This window comes from Pseudopipra pipra, chromosome 3 (genome assembly GCF_036250125.1).
Source record: "Pseudopipra pipra isolate bDixPip1 chromosome 3, bDixPip1.hap1, whole genome shotgun sequence".
NCBI lineage: Eukaryota > Metazoa > Chordata > Aves > Passeriformes > Pipridae > Pseudopipra > Pseudopipra pipra.
The window spans coordinates 3,018,781-3,037,679 of NC_087551.1; the positions used below are offsets into that span (position 1 = coordinate 3,018,781).

Consider the following 18,899-nt stretch of genomic DNA (forward strand, 5'->3'; position numbering starts at 1 on the left):
GAGGAGATCCATTGATCTCCATATTTTGATACCATATTCATATCTTACCCATATTTTGACACCATAAGGGCTGTTTCTTTTCCACAAACAATCTGGGACTGTTTCTTTTCCACAAACAATCTGGGACTGCGCTTGCAAGGTATACTTTTTTCATAACATCATCACATCATTCACTGAGCCCCCACTAGCTCAGGAGATACATTTTTGAGCTCCAACCTTTCCCCCAGTGCTGCTTCTTCTCTCTACCGTGCCCCGCTGATCAGATCACTTTTATTTGAATTATCATCTTTATAAAACTTCTCCTATAATTGCTCCAGCAGAGAGACATTGCTACTGGCCTGTCCACAGAGGACTTCGTACTCCAGCCAGACTCCAGTGGTATATTAATAGAATAACTAAAACTGGGTTAGGGCAACGAGTGATTCCCAACAAGACAGCCCACTGGCTTTGTAGGACTAGCAACAACAACTCCTTTGTAGTACTACTAGTCTAAAATTAGAGAAGAGAGGAAAGGCCTAAGGAATAACCTACCTTTTACACTACAGACAGATATCCCACTTGCAACCGTGTAAGTACATCAGACATTCAAAGCTGTCTTCTTCTGGGACAGTTATCTATAATGCTGTCTGAGAAAGAAGAATCTGTAGAAGAGGTATAAATGTATACATCAATCAATACCTCCTCATGTATCATCAACTCTCCTGGATATCTTAAATTCAGAGACAATATTTCTGCAACAAACTGGCATCACAGGCAAAGAGCTGACAAGCACAGAAGTAACCAAAGAAATGTATGAATTTGTAAGATGTTTTGAATTTTGAAAGTTTCCCTCTTCCCCAAGTGAAGCAGATCCAAAATAGCATCAAACTTGTACCTCATGCTTGATGAAAACCACCAGTGACTGAGGTTTCATGAGACTTTGAAAGAGGAGAAGAAGGCAAGTGAAGTGCAGTAAGTGGCTTGCTAAGCATTGATGGAAAGCAGCTGGAAATTGGGGTAGGGAGGAGAAATTGGATAGAGAAAGATACAGTGTGTTGGAAAGCAGCGTAAAAGGTGGAGGAGACAGGACATCAACAGCCAGAGGCCACAGAGCTTCTGTGGGCTTAACAAGACAGGATGTATTCTCTCTCCCTCTATGTATCTCTCCTTCCCAGCACAGTCCCACTGCCAGTTTACCATCACAACCCCTTACATTCAACCTGTAAGGACCAGGATACACCATCACTTCACCTCGGCTGGCCCGCAGCACCATTACCAGCTTCCCAAAGCAAGACCCTCCCACAGCCAGCTAAGTACACATCTCAAACTATCTGTTGAGTTAGCATCATCTGAATTTATTCCACTGGAAGCACACCCCCTGCGCCCCAGCCAACTCCATTACTTCTGAGGAGCAAAGCTTCTGGCTGTCATGTATCTTTCAGAGCGAGTTAGCGAGGCTGTGTGTTTAATTCCCAGCTCGGCTGGCGTTTCCTCTCCAGCATCCGCACACCTCCGAGTCCTGCACTACAGCACTGCCACCAGCTCCAAGAAATCTGGAGACGCTGCCGCTGAGCAGATCTGTTTATATCCGTAAAAATTAGTGTTGCAGCTCCACCTAACTTAAACAGTTTTGCTTAGGAAATTACAGCATGGCTGTTTAGAGCATGGAGGAGTAAGTGGGCATTGGCAGCATGTTTTTAATTAAGCAGGTAAAGCCTAGATTCAGCTGCATCAAATGGAGAGTGTTTCTTTAATTCGGTATTGTTGCTCTCCTCAGCCAGGGCATAAGGGGCTGGCCTTAAAATCCTTATAACTAAAAAGCCAGTCTCATGACCAACTACATAATTGATTAAACACAACTGTGGGCTGCCATTATCGGGATGTGCAATTCTTCCCGGTGTCGCTCCCGGAGCCTGAAATACCTCGAGGGTAATTACAGACCGAGATGCGACACAGAAGGCTTTGAAGTAAGGGAAAGAAAAAGATTAGGGTGGCTCGAGATGCTCCGCGCCCGCTCATTTGTCCTTCACGGCAAAGACGCTGAGCCGCCGCCAAGAGGTGCCCCGCCAGCACCGGGGGTCACGCCGAAAGCACCGCAGAGACACGGCCTCTTACCTCTGCGGCCCTAATGAAAGTTTCATGCAGCTGTGCTCCTCTTTGCCCGGGATTTGCCATGCCTCGCTGCCCGCCGCTGCCGCCGCGCTGACCACTCAAGGCGCGGGGAGAAGTGCACTTTCTCTGACCAAGCTAAATTATTTACCCCGGGAACAATTATATAACGCGACACGCTAGGCTTGGGGGGTGAAAAACACACAAAAAAAAGACCCTCTTCAGCATCCAAGGGAAGAGGCACTAAAAACTAATTCAGAAATGAAGAGATCCAGTCTTTATTTCTAATTAATAACAGGTTAGAAGTAAAAACCGCTATTAGTGACAGAACATAACAAGGAAAGCTAACCGGCATTGTTAAGAGGGCTATTTAAAGAAATGCTAATGAATTGAATTTGAAGTTCTTCTTAGTCAAGCAGGAAACAACTAATGGTTTAAAGAGGGAAAGTGAAGCATTATTAAATGCTGAATATTTATTATGTCAGTGACCAGTTTGCCAGAGGCTCTGAGGTGAGAAGGGAAGTTCAAATCCTTTCCACTGCATTTACAGCTACAGAAAGGTAAATTCATGGGCTTCCTCACATACCACACAAAGGCTTAGTAATTTGTTTGGATTAATAGCATATTGTAGAAGCATAACACTCACACTTTAAAACTAACAAATTCAGCGAGAGCACAGAATTATCATTTAACCATTACTGTCTTCATAAAAACAAGTGCTCTTAATGCTTTGCAGTACATCTTTAAAGTGCTTTAAAAGCCAACAGCTAATTTATCCTGCCACAACCTACCTCGTGGTAGGCAGGGATTGTTATCTCCCCTTTGCAGTTCAGTGAACAACGGGGAGTTAAGTGACTGGCCCGGGGCCACAGAGAAAGTCAGTTTTGGAGCTGGGGGCAAAAGTGAGCTCTTGGGGTGCCCGATCGCTCCAACCAGATTTTGGGTAACTCGCTCACAGGACTAATTAAGGAGTCTTTGAGGGTTTTCTTTGTCTTTCAGAACTATTTTTTTTTTCAGGTTTAGACGGTATCTTTGGGCGGTATCTTTCTCCTCCAAACCACTGCACAATTAGAGCTTTTGGGATGATCCTGCTCATCCATCCTGGCTCTGCAACATACAGTGGCATAACAGCTGTAAGAACTGCACTGCACACAGACCTACCCAAGGGCCCTTCTCAGGCAGTGACAGGAGGTCTCATCAAGAGAGAACACAAAATTTTTGGAGGTTTTTTTCTATGCTTTTGAGCAACATGTGTGTGCCCTGCACAGGCAAACTGCACCCCAAAAACTCAAAAGGAGGTCAAAGGCCTCCAAATGGCCCTGAAGGGGAATCAAAGAGTGAGAAATGCCCAGTACACGTCCTAGCCTGAGGCTTGAGCAATGTTTGCCACTGCTTGTCCCTGAAAACAGAGGTGGTTCGGAGCCACCTTTGTGTTCCCTGATGCCTAGAGAGCGTTAATTGTGCAGGAATGCTCAAGGTTACAGTGGTTTCTAAACACAACATCTCCAAAATGCCATTTCTGACGCTCACCATTATCACACACCAACTCCCACAGGATAAGAGCATCATTTTGAATGTTATCACTCAGGGATTCCCCTGCTTTCCAGGTAATCAGCTGTGCTGGCTTATATTGTGCCAGTGGAGCACTTGGCAAACCACTTGCATGCAGTGAGGACCTCAGTTAGACTGCAAAGCATAAAAAGGAATTATTCAGCTCCACTGGAACATGGTGGTGTGGACCAGCAGGCTCCCTCTGGCACTGCTAAACATAAACCCATCGTTACAGCATGTGATGTTTAGCTGCCATAGATATGAAAACAACCACCCAAACACTAGATAACAAAGCTCTGGCTATGGGAAGTCCACAAACAGGATGGAATAACAAGTCCTGGCACCATGAAACAGCCTTGAAAAGAGCTGCATGGCAATTCCGGATCTCTCATCCCTGGTTTGTGTGAGATGAGGTGGGCAGATGATCTGCTCCAGAGAGGGTCCTGCCTGCAGGGTCCTCCTGAAGAGGACCTGAAGCTGGACTGAAAAGGCACTTTGATTTACACCTGCACCCACCATCCTGTTTCTCAGGTCCAGCAAACACAGTTCAAGCTCCCAGAGGAAACCCCTAAGAACCATAACTGCCCTGCCTCTCCCAGGTGTGACATTCACAGATGTACAAGAAGAGGGATGATTCCTACCTGCTTTTCCAACGGATGCAGAAGTTCCAACACGTCTTAGAGTCTGGGGAGAAACTTTGCTCCACCCTTTGCAACTGCAGAGCACACACAGCTGAGCTCCCTCCTCAGCACAATGTTTGTGGGTTTTAGCACTGAAAGGTTCAAACTCTGCAGCCAGCTCAGGCATCTTTATCCACACAAGACTTAATTTGACACTCGGTGCTATCTCCACGCCACAGGTACATCTGGTAGCTCGGAGATCACACCTTGAGCCTCCCAGGTTTTCACATTTCAGCGCAGAGGTACCCACGGTTGTTATCAGTGACAGGAACTTCACAGGGAGCACAGGAAGGAAATAAGACAGAAGAGCTGAAAAAGTGGACATTGTTTTCCCTCCAAAGCAGACAGGCTGGAGGGAAGCTTTGTAGCTAATAACACCTAAGAAAAAGAAGAAGGGGACAAAATGTGAACTGAATGTCCATGAAATGTGAATCATTAAAAAAACATTCACTGTTCTTGCAATGGCATGTTTTAATCACACCTCATTCCTCGTCTGCACTTGGCTCTTCAGAAGGACTATTCTACTGTACTCATGCTATTTTTTCAAACATTAAATAAAAAGCCAAACTTGGTATAGTAAAGCTTCTGTTAACATGATTCTAGAGGTCAAACCCAACTCCCAAATAAACATTTGCTGGATCTTATTTATTTCCACCAGATTTTATATCAAACAAACGTGCACGTACCCACTACTGCTTAACATCCAAAAACCAAAATTATCCCCACACTGAGACCTATGAAACCATTATACCTGTAGTTCCACTGAAAAAAGCATATTTAAACCTCTGCAACCACACATAATTTTCCTTGCAGGCAAGGAACAATCAGCTGGAATTAAGCAAATATACTATACCCATAGCAACCCAATTTTTGGATTTCAGGTAATACCAGTGATTGTTTAATCATGTGTATTTCCCAAATACCTTTAAACTAAGGATTTGGATATCTCTTCCTGAGCTTCCTAGCTCAGTCCTGTACAAAGAAAGTAATTTTTACGAAAAAGGATACAAATGTTTTAGATTAATAGCAGACATGCACAATCATTTGAAATTCTGCCTAATTAAAGTGTTAACTTTCTATAGAGAGCTGATGTTTGCTCAGAAGAGAGGTAAAGCTGTGATGTTTGCAGATATCATTTCAGTTGTATTGCTTCCAGGGAGTATTTTATTTGTACAAACCTAGAATCCTCCTCTACTCCACGTAAAAAATAGATTAGTCCCTTGATAGCCTTGAAAGTCATATCACTCACAAGAAAATTAATAATGCATTACAAAGTATATAAATTTTAAAAATTAGAGGAAGTAGGTTGTAATGGTCCGAAGACCACTGTCCATCCCCGTTCACATCCAGCTCTCACAGAGAGTTTAACATCTTCCCCTCTGACAGCACAAAAAGGTACGAGCACGATTATTTCTGACAACTTCCCATTAAGCCCCCGGTGTCTGCGGCCGTCCCGCGGATGCAGCGGAGCAGAGCCACCACTCCAAGACAAAAGCTCTGAGCAGCAGAGGGGAGGGGAAAGGCAGTGCCCAGGCAGCTGCTGCTTCGTGGGTCTGGTCCCCGGTCTGACCCCCTAATTTAGAAGACTGTGTAGTGCCAAACCCCAGCTAACAGGACTGCACCCTCAGCCTCCCTCAGAGCACAGGTTCCTTCTTTCAGGGCGCTGGCAGGATTTGGAAATTTGCTGCACCAGAATAATGAAGAAGCACCAAGCCTGGGCAGACTTTGGCACAGGGTATTTCTGTGGCAATTGCTTCAACTCTTCAGTGGCTAAAGGGTGTTTTAAAAGAAAACAAAGAGAAAATAGAAGAAAATGTACATTTGCAGGATAAATACATCATGCACCGAGAAAAGCAAAGAAGACAGAATCGGGTATGCAGGTCAGCCTCGTAGCATGGATTGCCCCAGTAAGGCTAATGACCAAGAAAAAAAAAGTGTTTGATGTTAGAACCACTATAACTGGTGATTTGAACTGTATAATTAAAGTGTGCAACCCCTCCTTCCAAAAGTTGCCATGAAAAGTCTGCTAATGAAATGGGCAGGGGACTCAGCAAGGCAACTGAAAGGAAGGAAAGAGCTCAGACTCTCTGCTGTTTTGGTGAAGTCCCCAAATTCTGGTGTGGGGCACAGAGAGCCTCTGTGATCCTAGAGACACTGGAGGAATTTCAGTCTGTTTCCAGGCAGCACAAAGCTCAGCCTTTTGGTTAAAGCCATTGCTCTGAAGGTGACCTGGAAACAAATTTCCAGTGCCACTCTAGCAGGTCATTGTGGCACCAGGTCAGCAATAAATGCAGTATTTGCCCGCAGCAGCAAGTATACGGCAATGCAAAAACAGGCATTTTCTTCCACCTATTTAAAGTCCAAACTAGTCATTGTTCCATCTGGGTTTGGGGGGCAGAGTGAAGGGGAGGCAAGCCTTCCACCTGCTTCCTTCCTCAGACAGCAGCAAGCTCAGTCACTGCGAGGTGCCACCTGAAGTCATCAGCAATGCCAGCAGAGCCTCCAGAGGCATCAACAGACTCCCAACCTCATTTCTAAAACATAGAGCGACACAGACATTTCCTCTGCAGCTGCTACAAATACTCTGAAAAATAAGAGGCTGGCTTTTATATGACTGCCACACACACACATACAAAAGAAACCCACTACACCACATGTAATCACTCCCTCTGAGAAAACAAGTTGCTACGGGTTGTGCGGAGCCTCCTGAACACACGGGATAATGAGGGAACAGAATATATGCCATGGGAGTTCAACTCTGAGTTTACCAGCACAACGCTACTCAAAAATTTTGAAATTCACTGCAAAATGCTACCTGGAGTTTTTGTGGCATCCAGAACAACCTTAACAATACCTTCTTAATCTCTCACCAAGAAAATAAAAGCAGCACAGATCAGAAATAAAAGGAGTGCAACCTGCCAGTGCAACTTATATGGCTTTGCTCTTTTGTGTGTAATCTTGGCTTTTTGCACAACTTCAGCAGGCACACAGAGCTGGGAAAGGGAGTATGAGGGAAATGCTGGGGGCTGCAGCTGTGTCCAGCAGCCAACAGGTCCCGGGTCTGTGTGTGGGCAGTGCCATGCAAAGGAGGGAGGACAGCCCTGAAGGAAACCTGGTGGCATCCTGAAATCCCAGACTCCTGCTTCGCACAAACAGAGCTACGTGCATGTGGCTGGGGGAGGAATATCCCAGAGAGAAAATAACTGAGGTCACGGCTGGGTTATGCTGAGAACCAGCAGAAGTGGGCAGGAAGAGCTGCTCTGGCTCTGGCCCATATCCAGGTGAGCAGAGCACTCCTGCCCTCAGTCCTCTGCACAGAGATGAAGCTGAGGATATTAAGCACAGCTCTGAAAAAAAAAAAGCTTTAAAGCCAAGTTGTGCATGTAAAATATAAATTAATAGAAATAAATCACAGTGAATCAATCTATTGATTGACTCTAATATCCGAGCAGAATAGCTGTGATTTTAATGCATTCCTTAAACATAAACATCCCCGTTTCTTCGCTCCTAAAAAGGTCTTATTTTTTGTTTGTGTTCCTTCTAACTCGCTGTTCTCTGACTGTGCAGCACAATGTTGCAGTTAGAGCTGTCAAGCATCCTGGAGTCATAAGTATTTTTCAGACCCCTCATTAACAAACAGACTTCCAATCTCAATATGTGTTATCAAAATGAGATCTTTTCTCAACAGTTGACAATTATGTATTATACAGTTACAGGCTTACAATTGGTGACACCATATTGTCAGAATTTGGTCCTGACTTTTAACAATGTGCTGCCTAATTACATTTTGTATTATATTCCGAGCGTATAGGAGTGTTTTATTCGTGGCCCCACTTCATTCTGCAATTTGTTTCTCAATAAATGCAAAATAATAAAATCCCAAATCCTGGTGTGTAGAGTAGTTTTATTGACCCGAGTGCTCTGCTAGTAAACAGAACTTTGATGGTTTCATGAGTGAAAGTTTATTAGGCTGTGTTAGTTTTAAAATACAATTGCCAGGGGACTGATGTTGAAATCATTTCTTACAAGACAAACTCGGGTTTGGATGCTTTCCCAGCACAAGCACCACAAGGAAAGCAAAATGGCTATCTGGACACAAGACATTTTGCATTCATTCTTGCAGTGGCAAATGTTTAAATATTTTAATGCTGTCTGCCACTGACACAGAAAGAAAACAAAAAGACAGCTTTGAAAGACCTGCTCCCTGTTTGGTTTCTTCAGGGTAGTGCTCCCAAATAAATAGCCAAATATCCTTCTTGGAGGTCCACCCAACTGGTAGATACCAGTCTGCCCTTCACAACAGTGTCTAGAGAGTGCTTATATAATGCCTTGAGTTCCTTCATATCTTTAATTTATTTTTGCTTTGTTTTATGAAGCCATACCCAGACTCAATCTCTCTTCTGAGAGCTGGAAAATTAGGTCCAAATGGTCCTGCCCACCCTAAAATTAGTGACCCGGCCCAAGGAGGCACAGGAGCTCAGATCAAGCATCTAAGGGGGTATTTTCCAGCATTACTGCCTCCAAAAAAAGGGTCTCCTGAAAAGTCACAACATCAGCCAACCAACATTTCAGATCTGGCAGCACATTAGGGAAATGCCATTTCCTGGGAGCTCTCTCAGGGGAAATCAGAAGTGGAGATGCATTGCAGGGGGAAAATAATGATGCTGGTTTGAAATACCCTCTGTGCCCTGGACCCCTGAGCTGCCCAACAAATAAGCCACTCTAACCTGACAGTCCACACAGCTTTTAGAAACAGCACCCATGCTCTTATAAACCTGCATTTTAAGCAGCCAGAAGAAAACCTCACACCTGCTCTATGCAGCAACAAGGTCATTCAAACACCCAAGGCTTTAGCTCCCTTCTCTGCCCAGCAGCAGGACCAGACTCGCTGGTGCCAGGGCAGCCCCACGGATCCTTGAAGATCCATGGAGGCAACACGTCCATCAGCTCCTCACTGAGCCAATCCTCCCTCAGGACCTCTCCTCCTTCTCTCTTACCTTGAGGTGAGCCACGGCTGGTGCAACACCTTCACTAAAAAGTTCCCAGGTGCTCACAAGGCCCCTTGAAATAAAGTTTGGGGAACTGTTAAGAGAGTGTTCAGTCGTGGTGCGCAGGGTAGGGGGGAAGAGCATCACCGAGGGAGGCAGGAGCAAGAGCTGTGCCATTCCCCTGCCCACACACCATATTGTCTTCCTCCAGCAGAGCTACTCCAGAGGCTTTCTGTGATGCCAAACAACACGAGTGAGGAGGACAAAAAAAAAAAAATATAAAATACAGCCTCGTGAAAACGTCCTGTCTGTTCATTTCCACAAGCACTAGCGAGACGTTCTCTGAAATCATACACATGTAAAAAGATCTAGAGGTTGCTGGTTAGTTTGTCATACATTTTTATAGGCTTTTCTGAATGGTTTTAGATTTGACATAGTAACTGACTGTTACTAGAAATAAACTGTAAGTCAATTCCATGCTTCCATAATTCACTGCCCAGGGTTGTTCAAAAAGATTTAGTGATACTTGTGATAGACAGCAAGCCTCTTGATGTTTTCATTTTCACTTAGTGCCTGTAATTCCTCAAACTTGCTGACCTCTACAGAACAGGATGGAAAAGGGCTCCAAAACTTCTTCGAAGGCAGTCACTCACCAAAACATCCGAAACACTCTCGTTTCGCTTCTTTTCTTTCCAGGGCACAAACAAAAATACGGGAATAAAGCAATTGTTGTTGTTTTTAAGAAGGTGAGAGCTATTATCATCTCAATGATGGATCATGTGGTTTTAATCATTTACAATGGAACAAGATAATCCCCCCCAAAAAAAAAAAAAAATGTATTTTTGTGCCTCAGAATGTAAGTTCTCCTGACAGCTGCATATTGATATTTCTCTGACCGAGTGCCTTCATTCTGAACTTTAGCCTTTCTATAGACATTTTCCCCTTCTCTCCAAAAGCTAACAGACAAATTTTAAAGGCTCCGGGTCCGGATGTAAAAACGCACAAACCAACCACGTGCCAATGGGTTCCTACTACCAGGAGCGCTGGCTAGCTTGGGCTAACAAACATTTGAACATTCAAATATTTAGGATACGTTCACATTCCTGGCGACTGTGCCCGAAACCCACGCAGGCGACAGTGCACATTCCTGCTTGGGGAAGCCGATGGCCATGAACTATTTAACTGTAATAGTAGGAAAGAGGTAACAAGCAAAACTGCTGTTGCGGCTCCTCTTAATGCAGGGTTCCCCGGACAAAAGCACCTTGATGGTATCAGCACGGATCTGTCATTACAATTTAATTACCAACAACAGGCCACTGACATTTGAAACTGTTTATCAGATTCCAATCCTGAAGGTGGACCGGAGGCCACCTCTCCTTCCCCCAGAGAGGGTAATTTTTACCTCGGTGGAAAATGTCGTATGGCGAGCGCCGGGCTGGCACTGCTCGTGGAAACACATTCCCTTGTTTCCTTGGCACAAGTGGACACTCCCCAATGGTGCCAAACACTGCCAAGGGCTTGGCCTTACCACTGCCACGGAGCAGGTGGGAAGCAGCCAGGATCCACGCACGAACTGGGTTATTTTGGGAATAACCAAAACACAAAGCATGGCAGCCTGGCTCCCAAGACAGGGCGTAGCAACAACTTGAAACGGAGCCTTCCTGGGGTATCTTTAAACAACCTGATGATTTTTAACCAAACTGGATCAGGCCATATCCAACAAAACCTGACCTTGAAGTGTTCGCAGTGGAGATCATTCTAAAAGCTACAGGTATTTCACAACAGATGGAGCATGAGTCAGCTTTAAACCATGCAGTCACCCACATAAATTGTATCCCAAAAATCCTTGCAGACGAAAAAAAAATATAAAACACAAAGCCCAAACACACCACACAGAAAACTAATTCTAACAAAAAAAAAGGTATTGCATTCATGTCTTTCAGTCCATTCATACATCCAGTTATTAAACAAGAATGTGGAAGTATGGGAAGGAAAAAAATTCAAATTTGGGCTTTGCATGAGCTTCAACATCAGACAGGTGATTTGCCTCTATTCCTTTTCTTCTGTGCATGAAGTGCTTAACATTATTTTATTTTTCCTCTTTTAGAACAAGAGAAAAAGAAATTGCAGGCTTTGTACACCCAGCATGCCAGCAAAGATCTTTCAAAATCTGTCTAGCAAGCCAGTGGCTTGCTAAAAATCAATCAGCTAAGAGAAGGCAGCACTGCTGACACACAGCCATTAGCTTCTATTTGGACATTTTCAGATATTGTGTAAACTTTACCTTTTGTCCAGAAGGTTTACACCACACACCTCCATATACTTGGACTTGGGTGGACCTTGAGAGTCCCTCCCAACTCAGGATATTCTAGGATTCTATGATACTCACTGGCAGAGGAACCAGGAGAAAAGGTCAGCTGTGACTCAGAAAAAGGAGGGAGGGAGTAAATTGCAAAAAGGTGCACTGGAAGCTAATATGCCTCTTGCACTTTTAGCTGGAGAGCAGGAAAAGCCCCTATGCACACAGATACAACGTACATTTTTTATGAATCGGGCCTTTAGTTTTAATTGCTTCTCACTATATACCAATTAAGGATGAGTTGGCAGGATGAGGATCTTTCCCAGCTCATTTGAAGCTGGGAGAGGTGGAGTTTGCTTTGCTGGAGGCTCCCATTCACACGCCTGGTCAAAAAAATGTGAATGTCATTAAGCACCTCTAGTAAAAATGCTCATTTTTTATAGGTAGAGAAGTAAATGCAGGAGACCAAAAAGCTTCCATTTGACCCCATCTCTCACTTTCAAATAAAATCAATTACAGCATCTCTACTTGTCTGAGCTTTCAAAGATAAATACAAATAAATACAGATCCAGAATTACACCTAGAGAAAATCTTAGGTACTCACGTCCTCCGAGAGTTCCCCTCCTTTTATCTATGATTGATCCTCTTCACCTTCAGACTGTATCAAGGTCAGAGCTTAGTTAAGAATTCCCTTTAAAATATATTATAGACACTTTTCAATATAGGCTGTGCATTTCTCAATGCACGGGGTGATTACAGAATCACAACCCCAAAGCACATTAATTGTAGGAGCAATCAGCCTAAGTGGGGAGTATGTAGAGCTCACAGATGTCGCACGGGTAAAGAAGCATCTTCCAGACTAAGGAACCATTTTTTGTTGTAGGGAGTTCCTGGTCCCGTTTCTAATGGACTGACAAATACTGTGAGTGGAATCACTGTGGGTTATCTTAACAAAAAACAACATTTTGCACAAGAGGGAAGATTAAAATGCACGTTCAAGCCAAATTAGAGCATATGGAGCAAGTGTTCGGCACTGCACTGGAGGGAATAAAGGTGTCTTGCCTGCTGCTGGGTGGGGTTTTTTAATCTGAATTTTCCAGAAATGGAGAGTAAAAGAGCTTTACAATCCCTTCTAGTCTCCATATCTATGCATCTAAGAGCCTAAAGAGCTTAAAGCCTGATTTTCCAAAACATCTACAGCTCCCCAGGAAATCAAGGTGAATGGCGTGGGTGGCACCCCCAAAGCAGGCCCCAGGTCTGATCCAGCCCACTGCTCTGCTGCTGCATTCCCTTAGGAATGACAAAGAAAGTGAAAACCTGATAAAGAAAATGAAAACCTGGCAGAAGTGAACTGTGTGATCCTAAAACTAGAAAAAAAACCACAAAAATTAAAAAAAAAACTTTCCGCTCACGATAAACATTATAATGAAGCGTCTAATTTTCCTAATGAAAGAATTAACTATCAAGATAAAAGTAAAATGATTTATTAGATTTTCAAACATCATAGAAACGAAATAGTAAATCAGTCCAGGCAGTAATTATTCCATCTCAACTTGAAGCCATTAACTCTTTGCCAGCTGTAAAGACATCCTAACAACTCTTTTTAATTCCATAAGCCTATGGAATAGCTTTATATAATCCAGTACTAAACAATAATTACTATTGACTCGAACAAGTGGTGAAATCTTTTCTTCAAAGTGTGCCTGAAGACATGAGGAGAGGATGCCCAAGAACCTGTCAGCAGGGGTTAAAATGCTCTTCAAAAAAAAACCCCCGAGGATTACAAACTTTTGAAACTTTAAGGAGGGCACCTGGTCAATGCCAGATCTGCTCCCCGTCCCTCCCACCTCTGTCCCCCTGCACTCATCCTGTCCTGGCAAAAATCAACCTGCTGCGTCCACCGTGATTTTAAATCCTGCAGTTCTCCATCAGCTTCCCTCTTATTAAAGCACAGAATATACTGCTTGATGCTGCACAAAGTGTGTGTGTCCCTGCCTTTTTTCTCTCACTAATGTCTCTTTTCATGATCTGCAGCAAGGATCATTTAATCTGTGAAGAATGGAAATTTCAGTGTTTGTATATCGTCAGTTATTACCTTTTATTTCTAAACTGTGTATTTGGAAGAGGAGGAAAGACTTAATGCCTTTATTTGCTGCGGAGCAAATGTTCAAGGATACTGCAGAAAGCAGTTTATCCCTGCATAATTTTAGATGCTGAAACTAGAAGGTGCTCCAAGCCCTTTCACTTGCTATTCCCTTGGCATGCCGTGCATCCCATAGCACCCACTGTCACTTCCCACCCGTTGCAACCCCAGTGTTTGGGGGCAGATGGGCAATTTTTTTGCATTTATCCTGATCACTCTCATCTGTGCCAACAGTGATGGAGGTACTCGAAAAGGCAAAAATCAGGCAAGTCCCACTGCTGTGGCAGACAAACCTCTCCACCTACACCTTCATGCCAGGGAAAATTCCAGCAGTGCTGCCTCTTGGTGCTCCGATGCAACCAAACAAGGGAATCATGGTGAAGTAAAATGGACACAAAAGGCACAAATAATAATAATAATAAAAAAAAGAAGTCTGCATGCAGTAACATCTAAAGGCAACAACATGTTAAGCACAGAGACTGTAAAGCCCTCTTGACTGGCTTAGGAAATTCAGGCACAAATGAAATCCAGGAGGCAGCCTAAACACTGCCCTCACAATATTTAAGCCAATGAATGTAAAAAGAGGAATTGGAATATCAAAAATAATTACGTGAAAATAACAGTGCTTATTTTCCCAAGAGCTTGCCCACCTGCAAGTTCTCTTTTTGCCTATGTAATCCTGCATTTGTCTGAGCAAACTGCCCGAGAGGGATTAAAGCAGGACTCGGTGTGCTTGTGCCAGAGCTCAAATTCAGCCTGCAAGTCTCAGAGACCCCTGAATTATTATGGGAATTAATCAAGGGAAGAGTAGGAATTCAGCCCCTAAATGTTCATCCTTTGGTGACTTCAAGTTACATTTAACATCATTATTTTACATCAAGCTCCTGAAAATTATTTAATTTTTTTCTCTGTTCCATGCCAAGGTCTTAATCTTTACTGCACTGGCAGTGAGAACGTTTTAAAGAATCATTTCCCGAGACACATTTAATACATTTCCAGTAAATTGTACATAAACCTGTCCAGCTGGCTGGGTCATTCCATCAGCGACACACCCACTGAGTGCAGGATGCCACCTGAGATTTACCTCAATGCTTTCAAAAACAAAACCATGATGGGATAAAGCTTTGCTAATGTGTGAGTGCGATGGGGAATAGGATGATAACTGCCCACCAGGGAGTACAGGGATCTTTTTTAGGTTTGTTATGGGAAAGATTACACAGAGGATTAGACAAAGGGTTTTCAAGATCAGCACTGAAATCACGCCGACTTTAGGAAAGGCAGCATTAAAATGCTGGTTGACTATTTAAAACCACCCCTTAAGAAACAGACGGTAAAGTTTATCAAGTGTTTTTTGAGCTGTGTCCCGTGCTGTTTTCAGAGACTGCTCAACATGTTTGGGAATGCAAACAGAAGTTTTCACAGGATGAGGGGTCTGAGCAGGATCTGCCATGTCAGAAGCAAAATACCAACAGCCGCTTTCCTCGCAGGCAGCTCTGCTGAAATTACACCAGTAAAGAATGCTTAAGATGAACATCTTTAATGGATTCTGGTGTGGATGTGTTTGCTAATTCCAAGCTGGGGGGAGGAAAAAAATAGATATTTTCACTTTTTACAAGCTATTTCTGATAAAGAGCACAGAGGAGGCAAAATGCTGAGGAAAGATATCCCTCAGAAGCCAGCTCAGGCTAAGGTGCAACACAGCAGGCTGGTTTTAACCCAAGTAAAAGAACAAAAAAATTAAGAAAGAAGTGACTTGTTAATGGTACAAGCACAGCCCTTTCCTGCAGGTGATCTTGTACCCCTACCAGGAATGTCACCAACAGGGTGCTAAGGGTGGCCCCAGTGACTCTCCACGGGGACCCCACATGTCCCAGTAGGAGAAGGAATTTTGGAGCAGAACGCGGGTCCTTCTCAATGACAGTTGTGGCTGCCTGACTGGGTGCCACTGGAGCCCTGACTGAGAAGCTGGGTGACCAGTTATGGCCCTGTCCCCTCCCTCTGTCCCCACCACCACCTGCAGCTCCCTCCCCGCCTCACGCGGTTCTCAGAAGTTGAGACGCTCCGGCACTGCCACTCATCACCGCCGTTTAAGTGAATTTAATAAAATTATTTTTCTAAACTGTTTTAGATGCCATATCTATAATCCATAAAATTTATTGTACCTTTATGTAGAATTATACTGGAGTTGAATATATAAATCAATTTATAAGGTCTAATGACATACAAACGCTTAAAAACTAAAGGCGATGTAGTAAATTCAAATTACCATTACAAATGTAAGCTTTGTAGTCAGTGTGTGACCCGCTAAGGATTATATTTAACTCCCCTGAGAGTGGTTTATCATAAAACTTTATACTTTTATTACAGTGAATTATTAACTCCTCCATGATGTGAGTCATTCCATGCTCTGACTATAGCTTTTTTAATGACACTATAATAGACATCTTGCTAATAGCACTAGGATTGCTACCTCTGAGGTTAGAAAAAATAAAAAAGGCCAAAAAAGAGGAAGAAAAGAAGTGAAAAGAAAAGATATGTGGGACAAAGAGGTGAAAATGCATTTCCCAAGAGAGTAAAAAAAAGAAATAAGGACCTGTAAGAAGTTCCATCCAAGGCTGAACTGCATGGAGGTCGTTACAATCTTCTGACCATGTGGAGAACTCAGAAGCTTAACAGGCTGGTATCTGAAATAACCAAAGTGGTTTACCATTAGAAGACATAAAAGCCTGGATTATTATGATTATTTTTTGTTTTTATATGGAGAAGAATTCTTTTTCCTCCTGATGCTACAGTTTAATCAAGTGACTTTAAGCCCTCTTTATACAAATTACTTGAAAATCACTCCTTCTTCCAAGGAAGCTTCCGCAGACTTTTGCCAATCAACATTTGCACTGTCCCCAGTTTAATATCTGTATTTCCAGACCTTCCCTCAGCTGCTGGACTGGTCAAAAACTCTGGGAGATTTCTGACCTCCATGACAGGACAATCCCAGGCCCATGGAAAGTCCAGGGTTGACTTCCTTATCAGAAAAACAAATCCAAGAGAGGTGTTTCACTTCATCTCTTTTTTTTTTGTGTTCTATTTCAAATTTCAAAACAGGTCTGTCCAGCCAGGAAACGTCACCAGGCTACGTGAATTTCTCTCTCCAAAAAACCAAGCTCTGCTGCAGTTCCATTTCCAACAAAATTGACTGGTTTCAAGATAAAACTAACGTTGATTCTAACCAGATTTCCACATTTTGCAAGCACAAAGAATTTTTCCATATGGCTGAATATGATTTTAAAATGGCGTGCACACATTTTTCCGTAAGAGAATTTTACCAAAAAGTGACTAATTACAACCTGAAGCATGCCAAGTCACGTGATATTACACAAAAATGAACCTGTGGATATTTTTAAATGATCCTCATAAAAAGTAAAAATAGAAAATTCCCAGTTTCTGTATCTTCAAGATTTTTTAAATATTTGTTATAACTGAAACACAGTCCAAAAAAATCAAGGCGACAGGCTTCTTATTTCCTCATGATACTCATTAATCCCTTTATAGTGCTCCTTTGTTAGCAGCATGACCACAGAGCTACTAAAAAACAGCAGGAAAATTAAAACTGGCAAAAGAGGGGTCAAGTCTACCCTCACAGCCTAAAAAAAACCCCAACAGAATGGGCTGAAACAGTGGTAATACATTACAAGTCCTCTGGAAATTCAGGAGCAGCTCAGAGCTGCCTATATGATCATCTTCCATTTAATGAGTATACTTGTGGCTGCTACTTTTAAACAATTGCATTTGTTTCTCTTTTGGATGGAGGCAACTGTTACCACTGTGGTTTTTGGACATGCACTCAAGAAACATTAAAAGGACTAGACATGTACTTGAGGAACATTAAAAGGACCTTACACAAGGTTTTGCAGTAGTGCAAGACTGCATGGGGAGAATAACCTACCCAAAATTAAGTCCTGCCACAAAAACTTGCTTAATTTATCTGTTTTTCCTAGAAACAACCTTGATTTTCAGCCTTGCCATGGCTGCAGTGAGGGCTTTCAGGGCAGAGTAGTTGTACCTACAAACCCTTTTATCTTGGGTAGAGTTGAAGGTGAGAGAGGCAAAGCCTTTTTATTTGAGGAAACTATTAGTATTCCTAAGCCCAGAATGGATTATACAAGAGCAGGAGACCTGGCTGTTTAAAGAACTCTGTTTTGATGAATTTACACCGACCCGTATTTGCGTTCCCAGGAAAGATTTGATGTTTAGCCCTGAGCAGAAGGATTGCATTGCTGCTTAGACCCAGAAGAGATTTACCAAAACTCTGTGTGCTTTTAAGGAGCCACATTCTGCTCAGCAATTACTGCTCAGCCCCAGTTCTACGCCAGCAAGAACAGGCTGCACCCTTTGTAACAGCGGCACATGTCCCTCCTCCTGCATGGATCTTCCCACCACCAAACGAGAAATTTGTCAAAGCCTGGTGATAATTAAAAAAACAAACAAACCAACCTACCCCTCTGCTCAGTGCCACTCCAGCAGGAGTTTCTGGGACAGAGCTGAAATAAAGGGAAGCAATTACACATGCAGACTCAGCCTGTGGAAAAGCAAAAAGCCTGCTGTTGCAACACCATGAAACACTCTCTCTTTACACAGGTTTTATGGGGCAGTTTAGTGCCGTGCTCCTGTTTGGGTTTTTTGTGTCTCCAGTCTTTCTTTGTCAGCATTTATTTATTTAACTATAAAGTCTCCATTGAGGCTCAGGTTTGTTTACAAGTGGTTCCCAGCCCAGAAAGCAATTAAACATTACATTTACTAAAGCTCTGTAATGTTGCAAGGGTCAGCCACAGCGATACCAGAGGAAACCCACGTGGCCACTGTGGATGTCACCCTTTCAGAGGCACGGCCAGGACATGGCACCGAAAAGTGCCCCATTTCCTGGAGACAGCCCTGCTGAAGGCAGGTCCTGTTTGTTCATCATAAAACCTGGTAATTAACCCAGTTCATCCCCCGTAAGTACACTGACCCTGGGTCTAGTCCTGAGCACCTCACCAGACAAACCCCTGTTTGCCTTCAAGGTGAAGGAGAAACACACAGAGAACAGAGCTATAGATTTTTTTTTTTTGGTTCTTCCTCAGCCAACAGATCATAAAGGGACACAACAAACTTGGGGC

At 43.2% G+C, this 18,899-nt stretch overlaps 1 long non-coding RNA gene across 1 annotated transcript in view; it reads right to left on the bottom strand.

Moving 5' to 3' along the window:
- Window positions 1-18,374, bottom strand: part of LOC135412331 (uncharacterized) — a 274,161-nt gene extending 255,787 nt beyond the window's left edge. The window contains exons 1-2 of the long non-coding RNA XR_010429581.1: window positions 18,242-18,374; window positions 16,343-16,433 (exon numbers count right to left, since the gene is read on the bottom strand). This is a non-coding gene — a long non-coding RNA (uncharacterized LOC135412331). The remainder of the gene's footprint in view (window positions 1-16,342; window positions 16,434-18,241) is intronic.
- Between the last annotated feature and the right edge of the window lie 525 nt (window positions 18,375-18,899).